We start from the raw sequence: 12,376 nt of genomic DNA, 5'->3' as shown, positions 1-12,376 counted from the left end.
TCTGGTGGTGGTCTGCATGAGCCTGTAGCCATGGCTGAACATCAGAAAAACCCCAATAGCATGTTTGGTTTTTTGCCTTTCTTTCATGCATGAAGGAATGCCATTTGTCACAGTGTCTGGCTGTCTACTGGTTGGCATAGCTACAACTCACCTGCTTCCATGCTTTTTGGCAACAGCAACATCTGATTCCCATAGAGTAAGAATTTTAATGCAAGGATAAACATATTTTGCAATATATTGATGGTATGATCACTCTCTTGGTTTCCATCCAGTTGTTGAAATTAATTTCCAACTGATTTTTTGGAAAACAATTAAGGTAGTTATTTTTATCATGGAAACTCTAAAGAAGTAGTTATGTTTTAATAGTAGCAGATTAGCCTGAGAGTTGTCATAAAAACTGAGGTTAATTGAGGTATTTGGAAAAAAGAATTCACTCTTTATACTGAAAGAGGAAATGATGGTAGAGTCAGAGGCCCTTGATTTCATGTTTACGTACTGCCCCAAGTACTTGATCTCATGATAGGCCATTGGTTGTGTTGACTCACCCATGGAATGCTTATTCTTTTGACATTTTTATGGCTCTGCAAGCAATTAAAGGGAGCTTTTTAAAAATTAGTGTAAGCTTTACTTAATCCTAAATTGCTTAGTATTTTCATTTTAACAGGCATTGATGATGTTATTCACAGTGCTATAACAGTCTTTAAAAATACAGTTATGAAAGCATACGTTTCAAAATCACATGAGTGTGTACATGCTATGTCCATGGGATGCTGCCATTTTTGTCTTCTGTGGGAAAATATGAAGAGTGAGGTATCACTGAGCAGGAAGCAGTTAAAATTTGTTATACTTCAGATTCCAGAGTGCGCACTGTATGGTTGCCTTGGCCATTTTTTGGTATTCTGGTATACTTAATATCTTAATAAATACATTAAAAAAAGAGCTATGTGTTAGATACTGCAATTTAGCAGATATGTAATGAGCTCCCAAAAATGCAGCTGTGCCAACTTTCAGCTATGTCCGTCTTCATTCCTGCATGTACATCAGGGTTTGGTAATTGCTCAACCCAGCTGGGCCAGGCATGTTCAATAAAATCGCCTATGGTAGCTTTCCTGGATAGTATGATATCATATTTGTTTTCATTGTTCTTAAATTATGAAGCTGTTTCTAAAGTCTTTGCCAAAACCTCCAAAACTTAGACTGGAAACATTAGAACTTTTTCTTTCTCCTCAATAAAATATGAGGCTGCCCTTAACCTGGGTTGTTTTTCCTTCCAGTCTTGAATCTAAACCAGCTCTTCTTGATAGGGTTTCTATTAAGACTCAGTACTGATTTTTGCTGAAATATATGCTGTATTTGCTGGTGTTTACAGTTAAAGCAGTTGTTTAGCACAATCTAAATATACCTTATATAGGATAGATTGCAGTTGGTCTTTATTTTCTTTTGTTTTCTCTCAGAGCTGGTACTTGACATCCATCTCATTCTGCATCACGTTTTTTAGAGATTTTTGAGTGGACAGTTATGATGCCAGCTGTTGCTGTCCTGAGAAGCCACTTGAAACAAATGAACTGGTATCCTGGCAACCATTTGTAGCCTCTCTCCTTCTTCAGCTGTTACGCTCTCTACTGTCAGTGACTTACCCAAGAAATAATGCGATGATAAGAGACAGGAAAGCAGTGTTTCCAGAGTGAATCCCAAACAAAACAAGTCTTACTATCGAATTTTAAAAATTAATCTAAAAATAGGTCCGTAAAATGGTATTTGTGCTAATTAGATACTATTGAGTAGTAGTTGAGTAGTCTCATTCTGCAAAATATCAGCAGTGTAATTTCCAGTGGGACCGCTTTTTCTACCTTCTCATCTTTCACCACTCAAGGTTTTCATATAGAGGGAGATTGGCTAAATGTCCCTTGTTGCATGCCCTAAGGGAGTTTGTTTAGAGTTAATTAAATAATCTAACAAAGTGGCTGGTTCAGCAGTGTGCTAAGCCAGTCCCCTGAGGGTGAAGGAAATTGAGTATCTTTTGAGGTTAGGCCTTTTGAACAAAACACAAACTTACTTTTCCTTCCATTCTCTTTCAGTTCCAAAGACAGATACCTTCCTATACTTGATCACATTGAACTAATGTGAGTATACAGAGCATATCTTACCCATCATCCAAACAAAATCTTCCACGGGACTGAAAAAGAAGGTGAACAGTCCAGCTTTTACAAATATTTTCTGTTTTACCACTCTAAAATGGTAAAAATATCTGGAACCTCGGCCTCCTGTGTTCACTTTTCACAAACTTTAAGATGGAGGGATTTATTAACTTACCAAGGTAAATTTTTAAGTCTTAATTTTTCATTCTCAGCTTCAAATGGAGCTGAGACATACCTAGGAATCCAAAAGGCAGGAAGTAATTCTCCTTCACTCTATTTTATTCAAAAGAAACTGTGCAATATCCCTTTAAGTAGGGACTGATAGATAGCTGAAGACACAGAGGACATTTAAGTAGAGAACTACTAGTGACTAGTTTTTACTTCTTACTCACTTGTTCCTGTTCTCACTGACTTTCTTCCATACCATTTAAGAGAATAAACTCGACAGTTTTATTGGTATAGTCCAGCCTATAAGTATAAGTCCCCTAACATACATTGTGTTCAGAATAAAAGAATTAACTTCTGACAGATCACATTTTAAATCAGTTCGGGTTTTTTTTAGAATTCCTCAACATGCAGTATAAACATGATCAAATAGCATACTGTGAAGTATTAAGTTTATGGTCTTCCTGGTCTGTAAGAAGCTTAAAACACCTACTTGTAGTAGCATAACTAAATACCTTTGTGTTCTTCAGACACAAATTTTATGGATACCTTCCAGTAATGATGAGAGCAGCTGCTTCCATGTAGTACAAACCACACCAGCAGATCTTTCCTTTAATCAAATGATTCCTATGATTTAATTGAGGTAGTTTCTAACTGACTGCATCAGAACTCCAAAAGTAGCATGTGCGCTAAGTTATAAACCTTCAGTAGCAAACCAAACTAAGTCCTATTTTTGTTTCTTTTACTTGTGTATAAAATTATACAAATGAATAGAGGTTCAACTCGAAAAAATAGTTTTCAAATGGCTGGCTGTTTTCTGTCAAGAGATTTTAATACTCTCAAGATCAAAACAAATATTTATAATTTTCGCCTTGTCTCATCCTTATATTTTACAGAGCCATAGATGAAAATATTTTTTAACCAGTATTTGGCATTTCTCACTTTCAGCTCTGGGGAAGTGATCACTGGGATATGCCAGAGAGGCTTTATTCCTTTCTGTGTTTTCTCTAGCCGCAAATATATTTATCTTTTTATTGGGACAGCGACGCTAAAAGGGACAATGAAAACAAAACCTTCTGTGAACTTGCAGAAGGTTACTGTCCGAGTTTCCCTGAGCCATTTAAAAGCATTTAATATGGATACTAAATATGTAAAGGCATTGTCTTTTTGCCCATATAAATTAATCCACTCCTGGAATAGTTAAACTGATCCTAAGTCACCACCTTTTATAAGGAAAATACAAACCCAAACCACATAGATTTGAAAAATCACCATTTCCTATCCTGGGAATTATGAGAGGGTATCTCCATTAACAAAAATTATTCAGGTTAGAGAACCTTGGAGATTCTTTGCCCTCAACACGATAATGTTTTATCGTGTTAACCTGGCAAACATGGTATTTCATGGTGGCCTTTGCAAAGCAGTAGGAATAGGAGGAAAATTTCCAAATCCTCTCCAAACATCTGCTTAAGTACTAACAATTTACTCAGAACTCTGCTTCTGTTGCGTTTGTGATATCCTAAAAAATTAAAATTTCTTTCAAACTTTTTTTCAATAAAGAATGTAGATCAGCAAGTAAGTTGCCTTGAAGCTGAGGCAATTCCAAAGTCTTTGGAGCCCATGAAACACGCAGCCATCAAAATGAAAAACAATCATCTATCAAATTAAAGATTTTATAAAAAACAACCACATATATTGCCTATTTGTGTGGAGAATTGTTACTATCTTTTAAAACTGTTCTTTCTGTCAGTAAAGTCTGTGCAATTTTAATATCATTTATGATCACTTTTTCATTTAATGTTGCCTTTCTGATTTGGAGTTTTTAAGCTTTGGGCTAAGAGCAAATAAGTGTGATGAAGAGGGGGTTTTCTTAGTTGTGACAGGATGGTTAGGGAAGAAGTATAGGTCCTCTCTGGAACTGTCATTTGTTGTCATTTCATTTGGAACAAGACAATTTGCAAATGAACCCATGTAAATACTCAATATTGCTTTCTTCTAAATAAACTCAAGCATATTATAAGATTTTCATTCATAATTTTTTATTTAGTTTTTGTTGTGGTTTTGAAAACAAACCAAGTGAGAGGCTCTAAGTCAGAAATAAAATTTAATGAGAAGAAAAGGAAAATAAACTAGAATAAATAAAATAAATACAAAAAGAAAAACCACTGACAGAGTCAGAATACAACCTGATCAGGGTGATGGAAACAGTCCAGACGAGGTGGTCTTCCTGAAACAGAAATCTTGTAGAAAAGTCTGGTAGCTCCAGTCCTCTGGGAATCCAGTGGGTGAGGGCTGCTTCTACTGTCCCAAATCCCAGCTTATATCCAGGTGAGAATGCTTGGCTCTTCCACATGGGTGGAGCATCTCACAATGGGATGATGAGTCATGGAAGAGGGCCTTGATGGCCCATTAAAGAGAGAGATAACTCCCTCCTGGGAGTTATCTCTGAGTCATGCAAAAGGCATTGATGGGCCATTAACTGAAGATGGTGATAGAATACATCCTAAACTACAACCTAGGACACTTTTCAATTGAAAAACTCTCTATGTTCAAAATCTTTTTCTCAGTCGTGAGATGTCTTTGAACAGCTTGTTGTCTATGCGTATTTGCTGTAATACTCTTGGGAACAATACAAAAAAGGAGCAAAGTAATTAAGCGATTTTAAAAAACCCTGAAAGGCATCTTCCCCTCCCCCCTCACTTCCACACCCCCCCCCCCCTTTTTTTTTTTTTTTTAGATTTATTTCATTTTTTTTTCAGGATTCTGTTTTTTTCACAGAGGTAGAGATGTTTTCATTGTTGAGTAGATGCTAAAAGCAAGCCTTAATACTAAGGAGAAGAACTAGATCTAGAGCTTATCTTCTGTCAGAGCTACAGCCACTCAGTGCTGGTGAAAGGACTTGTTTAAAATGAACTCTTAAGTTTAAATCTGGTTGAGTCTTCAGAGATACTGGTTGTCACGTCAGTCTGCTGGATGAATCTGAGATTACAAAAAAATTCCAAAACCTCAAACCCAAGAAACTTAATGGAAATATGGAAAGCAATATATGGCACCTTCCAAATTTTCCTCTGATTTTTGGGGTGTACCTCTCATATTCTTGAATCTGATAGTTCCCTTATGCTGTTTTCCCTTTGGTGGCATGCCTACAGCAGAGTGGTTTGTTTAAATTCCTATTATCCGGTTTTGATCTCTTTTGTGAGATTTGTGAATTTTATGGCAGTCTGAAACCATCCAATTGCAAGCTTTAGAACTGAAGTAAAAGGAAACCTGAAAGCCCTCTATTAAGATGGCTAATATTCCAGATGAAGCTAATTAGTATGATAACCTATGCACATAACAGAATTATAAAATTAGTGAGATCGACCCTGCAATACCATTAACTATATTATAACTCTTCACATGATTTTCTCCCCCACTAATGAAAGGTCTTAGAAATGTGAGATTTCAATTTGTGTTATCATCTGGTGGAGCTCATCAACACCACACGCTACAGTGAATATTGTGGTTTTCACAGCAGGGCCTTTTTTATCTTCGCAAATTTGTAAATGAAAATAATTTCACCTGGGGAAATCCTACACCAGAGAAATGTTGGTGACCTTGAAAACACTTTTCCATTTTTTTTTCTACTGTTTTTCCCTAACAAGTCACGATGGCAAATAAATGATAGAAGACTTCTTTGTGTTATGCATCACATTTATTGCATTAATTTCTCTGCTCTATGTTCCTATAAGTTGCATAGTCAGATTTAAATGCTGTCCTTATGTGGAAACCTGCTTTCAGAAAAAGAGAAAGAAAAGAGAAAACAAAGAAAAGAGAGAGTAATGTAAGAATTGTATGTGATGTGTTCCACTGAGGCAGGGAAAAAATGGGGGAAATGGTGGGGACATGCAGTAAAAGTAACAGTAACTAACTTCTGTGAAGTGCCTATGCTTACTAATGAGCAAATATGCCAGCACTGTATCTGTGTTTATCCTCTTATGTTCTCTGGTATCTTGATTTATCAGAACTTAAACAGCTTATATCTTCTTCCTTGTGCTATCTAAGCTAAAATCTTTGTATCTTCAGTGAGAAGTGTTTCAAACCATGAAAAGTGATATTGGAAAATTTTAATGTTAACATAACCCCCTGGTTTTCCAGTCAACTTTGAACAGTAACTGGTCTAAATAGTGTCTAATGATGTCCTGAGTTGTAGTATAGGATATATTCCATCATAATCTTCATGAACTGATGAATCCAATTGTTGGAGCAGTGCTCTTCCCAGGCACTGGGAAGAGTAGGGTGCTTTCAGTTAATGGCCCATCAATGCCTTGCCCATGACTCATAGAAAACTCCCTCCAGGAGCTCTCTCTCTTTAATGGGCCATCAAGGACCCCCTGTATGACTCATCATCCCATTGTGAGATGCTCTGCCCAGGGGCAGGAGCCAAGCATTCTCACTGGATATAAGCTGGGATTTGGGACACTACAGGCAGCCCTCACCCACTGGATTCTCAGAGGACTAGAGCTACCAGACCTTTCTACGAGATCACTACTTCAGGAAGACCACCTCACCTGGACTGCTTCCATCACCCTGCTCAGGTTGTATTCTGACTGTGTCAGTGGTCTCTTTCATTATTGCATTTATTTTATTTTATTTATTTTTCTTTCCTTTTCTTCTCATTAAATTGTGTTTCTGACTTGGAGCCTCTCACTCATTTTACTTTCAAACCAGTACAAATGGACAGAAGAATGTATTTGACAACAGAATCATAGGATGATTTGGTTTGGAAAGGAACTTAAAGATCATCTAATTTCTATCCCCTGCCTTGAGCAGGGAAACCTGTCACAAGAATGTTGAAAAATTATTTCCTTTAGGGTAATCATATATGAGATAACGTATGTGTATGATATACTGTTTTCCAGGTGTATTTTTGAACAATCTTTTCTATTGTAATTCCTTGGCTTGTTCAAATTCTTTACCCCAAAAAGATATGTCAGCAATAGAAATAGTTGCCACAATTTCTCATCATGGTTTCAGAGTGAAGTCTGTTAAGAGCAAGGAATAATGCCTTTAACCCTTTGTAAATTGTTTGTACTTACATGATTATCAGTGTGAATGTGTTAACTGCCACTGTGCTTTCACCAGAGGCTTGAATTCATGAATTAACTCTCTCCATCATTCTCTCTAATAGAAATGACAAAACTCAAGAAGACTAGAGCAAGATTCAAACAACTGAGCAATGCACAAGGCAAGTAATACCTATGCTAATCAAAACTGCAATGGCTTATGAAAAAATTTGGCCCAGTACAGGTCTCTATGACATGAAGTCAGGTCTTTATAAAATGCATGCATTTTTTTATTTCAGGGACAAAAAATATTTTCTAATCTGGATCTTCATGTGCAGTACTCTAAAACTGATGGGGAAAATCATTATAATCACAATTCTAAGGTGCATGTTATTTAATTTAACTTAACAAAACACAGCATATAGTTAGAGTGGAATATTAGTGCTTTCTGATAAGAAAAAAAAAATAGCTTTGATGGAAGAAGAAGCTGACACAGCAACTAGAAGCATCTGTGAATATGGTCAAAGGCCAAGAACCCACTGTGCTCCTTACCCTGATGGCACAGTGGAAAAGGCTGGTTACAGCCGGCATGGACAGTGTGTACTCCAAAAGGCTTGTATGGCACAAGGCCCAGTAACAGTCATAAGCGACCAAAATTCAGAAACTGGAAGCAAATCTGAGGGATACTTTGTCCTTTGTTCCTCACACCTTTTGTGCTTTTCCTTTGTTTTTTTGCAACTATCAGAGTTCAAGACAAAATGTCAGCCTCAGTTTTTGACTACAATCTGAAAATTGAAAATAAGAAGGTATGTGACATTTTAGCTCTGAGACCTTTGTTTTCAAGCCAGCAGAAAAATAGACCTGGCTGCATTCAAGCTTGTTGTCATTCCAAAGCCAGAGGAAAGTCACACTGCCAAAATAACATCTGAGAACTCTTTTTTTTTGGTCCCACATTATACTTTTACAGATTATGATATTGTTCTTGGTCTTAAAAGGGGAAGAAGTCAGGGTTACCTTTGATTAGTCTTCCCCTCAAGAAATGCTGTGCCTGCTGTTCTTCCTGGTTCATGGGAGTACCATGGAGTACTACTTTCAGTGAATGTACGAGTGATTTTGTCCACAAATATTGGATGCAGATTTGTAAAGAGATAGCTAACAAACAAAGAAACCATGCAACTTCCTCATTACGCTCCCTCAGAGCCTCTAAAACTACACCTCTGATTCTCTGCAATACTGGATCTCACCACCCCGGGCTGCTAGGACAGACCAACTGAGAGTGTATGATCAGGGTGATCTGTTGCTGGTCCTTGCACTATAGGCTTAAGCAATATGAGAAGTTTGCTTTGGCTTGCAACCAAACCCAGTAAGAACACTGACTTTCACTGACTTTGTATTGTTGTATTGACTAAATTTTGTGTTCACAATTTTAGGTAACTTTCTGCTTAGAGTTACTTCACTTATCCACATATCTAGATGTTGATCCAAAGATGTAAATCTTTGCCTAAGGCTGTGCTGCCTTCACTTCTTTTTTTTTTTTTTTTTTAGGATTATAATAAAATGATACTCCAGTATTTCATCCCTGATAAGGCTTCTTCCTTTTGTGCTAAAAATGTTTGGTCTCAAAATTACAAAGAATGTGGAATTTCCAGGCAGATTTGATACATGGCTCTGGCTTTCTACAGGTCTTTTATTCACTGTTCACCCTGCATCCATGGGTAGGACAGGCCATGAAACATCAGAAAAATAATTTCTAATAATTTTCTCTTCTACTTTGGATTCACCTCCCATTTTGAATACTGCTTGGCAGATGCAGAAAGATACAAGCACCACTTATAGTCCCGCTGTTATATTTCTGTGCATCTTATATAGACACTTCAAGTCATATTCCTGGTCAAGAAGGGCCTTGGGGTACTTTATTCTTTTGTAGTTCCTGGTTATATATCCTTGACATCAATAAGTAAATAGAAGAAAATGTAGCTGGTGAATTTCTGCACTGATTTTAATGGTACTTTAGGAATTATTTCCTAAAGCACTATAGCTGATTCCTGGAGACTGCTGAGTACTCTCAAGGCTGACCAAAGATTTAAACAGCAGGAAGGATATTTGAAATTAGAAAAGAGAAGCACTGGCAGAGGTCCATATACCATATGTTAGGCTCTGACCATCATTTGTGAATGGGTACAAAACGTAAAAGAAAATATAAAGGAGGGAATGATTATTCAGGAAGTCATTTATTTGTAGGGAGAGTGGGTCCAAATTTTAGAATTCAGTGTGTTGCATGAAGAACCAATAATCTTGGTAAAACCTTCTATTTACATGAATTCCTAATTGAACCACTTTCCTTTAGATATATTATTCAAAACTGTTTGATGAAGCATCTAGGCAAATTTTAAAAGCAGCAGATGAGTATGAAGAGCTCTCTGTGAAACTGATCCTTCAAAATACAAAGAAATTTTGAATATATATGCCACAAAATACCCGCTTTTTTCCATCAAAGAGAGTAATAGTATTTCTAATGAGACGGTACTTCGCATTTAATTCTCTCAGTACTTGTACTTATAACTAGATGACTTTGTACAGTGACAAGGATGCAGGTCATTGAATAGTGGAGGTAAATGTGGCAGAACATGATTCATCCAATAAAGAGGAACCCTGAAATTTTTTAGGTAATCATTTGTAGATTATTTTAGGTAATATTTTTGTAGCATTCCTACAGATACATTTAATAACAATAATTAATTTTTAAATAAAACTAATCCTCCAAAATATTTTTCTCATATCTATATAGAGGGCCCTTAGGTTTCCAGACATACTGGTAGGTATTTTCCCTGGGTATCTGGTAATGTTGTTTACTGCATCATTTTCTGAAATCACAATCACCTCCAGTGGGAAAAGAGGCCTGCACCTGGTAGGCAGGCTTACAAAGGCTGCTTGCTTTGTAACAGCTGGATATAGTGATTGTTCTAAACCCATAATTTATTTTGCATAATTGTTGACCTGCCTGTAATCTCTGGAGAAGAATTCAGGCCATTTACAGTACTGCAGAAGAATAGGTGTTTCTGTCTATTGGGAATCAGAATGTTTGGTAGTTTCCTTTTAAATCCTTGTATTTAGATATTTGAATACCCTAAATACCATCTTTTCCCAGCTTCAAGCAAGCTGTTTAAATATATGATTTTAAAGATCAGTTAATCAAGTAAATGTTCACACAGCTGTGTGATATTGCAGTTCTTTAATATTAAGCATATTGAGACATACATCAAAACATTTAATTTAAGTATATTATTAGTGTTTGCTAAGATCTAATAAAAGCACCAGTTGCTTTTTTCTTGATGAGAGGGTAGTGGCTTATTAATAGAAAACTATTTTAATGGTTCAGTTGCTTGAGTGATAAAGGAATTTACTTAAGTATAATTTTTTTAGTAAATGATGATAAGCAGTAACCAAATTCTTTACTGAAATTTTTTCTCTTATTGATGGAGTTAGTAGCTTGAAGAAAAAAAATCCAAATTAATAAAGAAATCTATATCATAAAAATAAATTTCAAATGTTATTTTGCCAGGTTTACTACAGGAAAAAACAGTTTTCTGACTAAATATTGTGCCTAGAATAAGAACTGTTCTAATGCAGACAGTAACTGTTACTATTAACGAGAAGAAAATAACCTACTTCATCCTTTGACCTTTTTTTTGAGTGAAAAACAACTTTGATCTCTTTCTCTGCTATGGTCAGGAAATTTCTAGGTAGGCTAATACTTTTTGATATGAAAGTTATAGTGATCTTGGTCTCTTATTAATTTGTTTATATCTTTTCTGTACCTAAAACATTTTTACTTCAAGCAATTTCAGAGGCAGCTCCTGGCTTTAGGATAAGAAGTGATAAGAAGGTCTCCAGGTAGTGAATGCAGCCTGCCTTAACTTCTGACACTGAAGACCTAGGTGTAAATCTTCTCAGAGGCCAGCTGAAATAATTTCCCCAGAACAGTGCTGCAGAGGCAGCCTCATACGGATTCCCTAGAAAGAGATTTCATTTCATTAAACTCTAGACTTGACTCTTTTGCAACGAGGTCAGGAAAAATGCTTCATGCAGCTCTCTTTCCCTTCAGTAATGTCACTATTTCTGTGATTTATAGCAGCTGCATCTTTATGTGCCACAGAAGGGCCATACAGATAGAGTCCTGTTTCCTGCAAAATTAAGGCAGTCAGATTAGTGCATAATACATATTTCTGAGTAAAATACCAGAAAGCTGTACTCCATTGCAACATATCATTGAAACAGCATATATTTGTCCAAGAAACAATTCAATTAAAAGTGAAGTTATTGGGAAAAAAAAAGAGGGGGGAAAAGAAATGTCTCTATTTTAAAATTTTCAACACAGGAAGATGATTATGATGTTTTTCTGAAGTTAGCCATCAGACAGTGTAACCATATCAGACTAAGTCAGACTTGTCAATAAGATGGTCCAAATAAGATAATAAAGAAATAAGTAAAATTGTTAATTATTGTTAGCATGTTATCAATACTGTTAATGAACGTTACCCTTGAAGCTGAAGCTGTTAGTGCATACTCTTGTTTTTAAATAGTGACTTATTTGAATTAAGCAAATTGTTTCTCAGTCATAATCATATATCATTAAGTTTTGATCTCACATTCATTGTCTGCCATTTGTCTTTGGTGTTCCTGGGTGTCAAAGGGCTTCTTTTTCCTATGGACAGCTTGGTTTAGGGTCACACGTATTGACTTGTAATAATGTGCTGTTGTCTTTGCTGAGACAGAGTATTCATTTATCTTGTTTCTCAAACAGCCAACAGCCAGTCAGACTCCCTGGCTAAAATGGATTTATATTTAGCCTTTAATAAAAGTTATGTTATTGAAAGTGAGTGTCAATAGCTATTATATTAAAAAGTTTCTAGTAACTGCTGCATTTGTTTCCCTTTTCCAAAAGTCTGGCCTACTGAATGTGCCTGAGGTGGAAGTCACTTAGTGAATCAAGAAAGTGGTGTGTATCCCACCATTCTGGCAATTATT

Source organism: Sylvia atricapilla, chromosome Z (genome assembly GCF_009819655.1).
Source record: "Sylvia atricapilla isolate bSylAtr1 chromosome Z, bSylAtr1.pri, whole genome shotgun sequence".
Lineage (NCBI taxonomy): Eukaryota > Metazoa > Chordata > Aves > Passeriformes > Sylviidae > Sylvia > Sylvia atricapilla.
The sequence above is the reverse complement of the archived record's forward strand: the minus strand, read 5'-3'. Positions refer to the sequence as shown.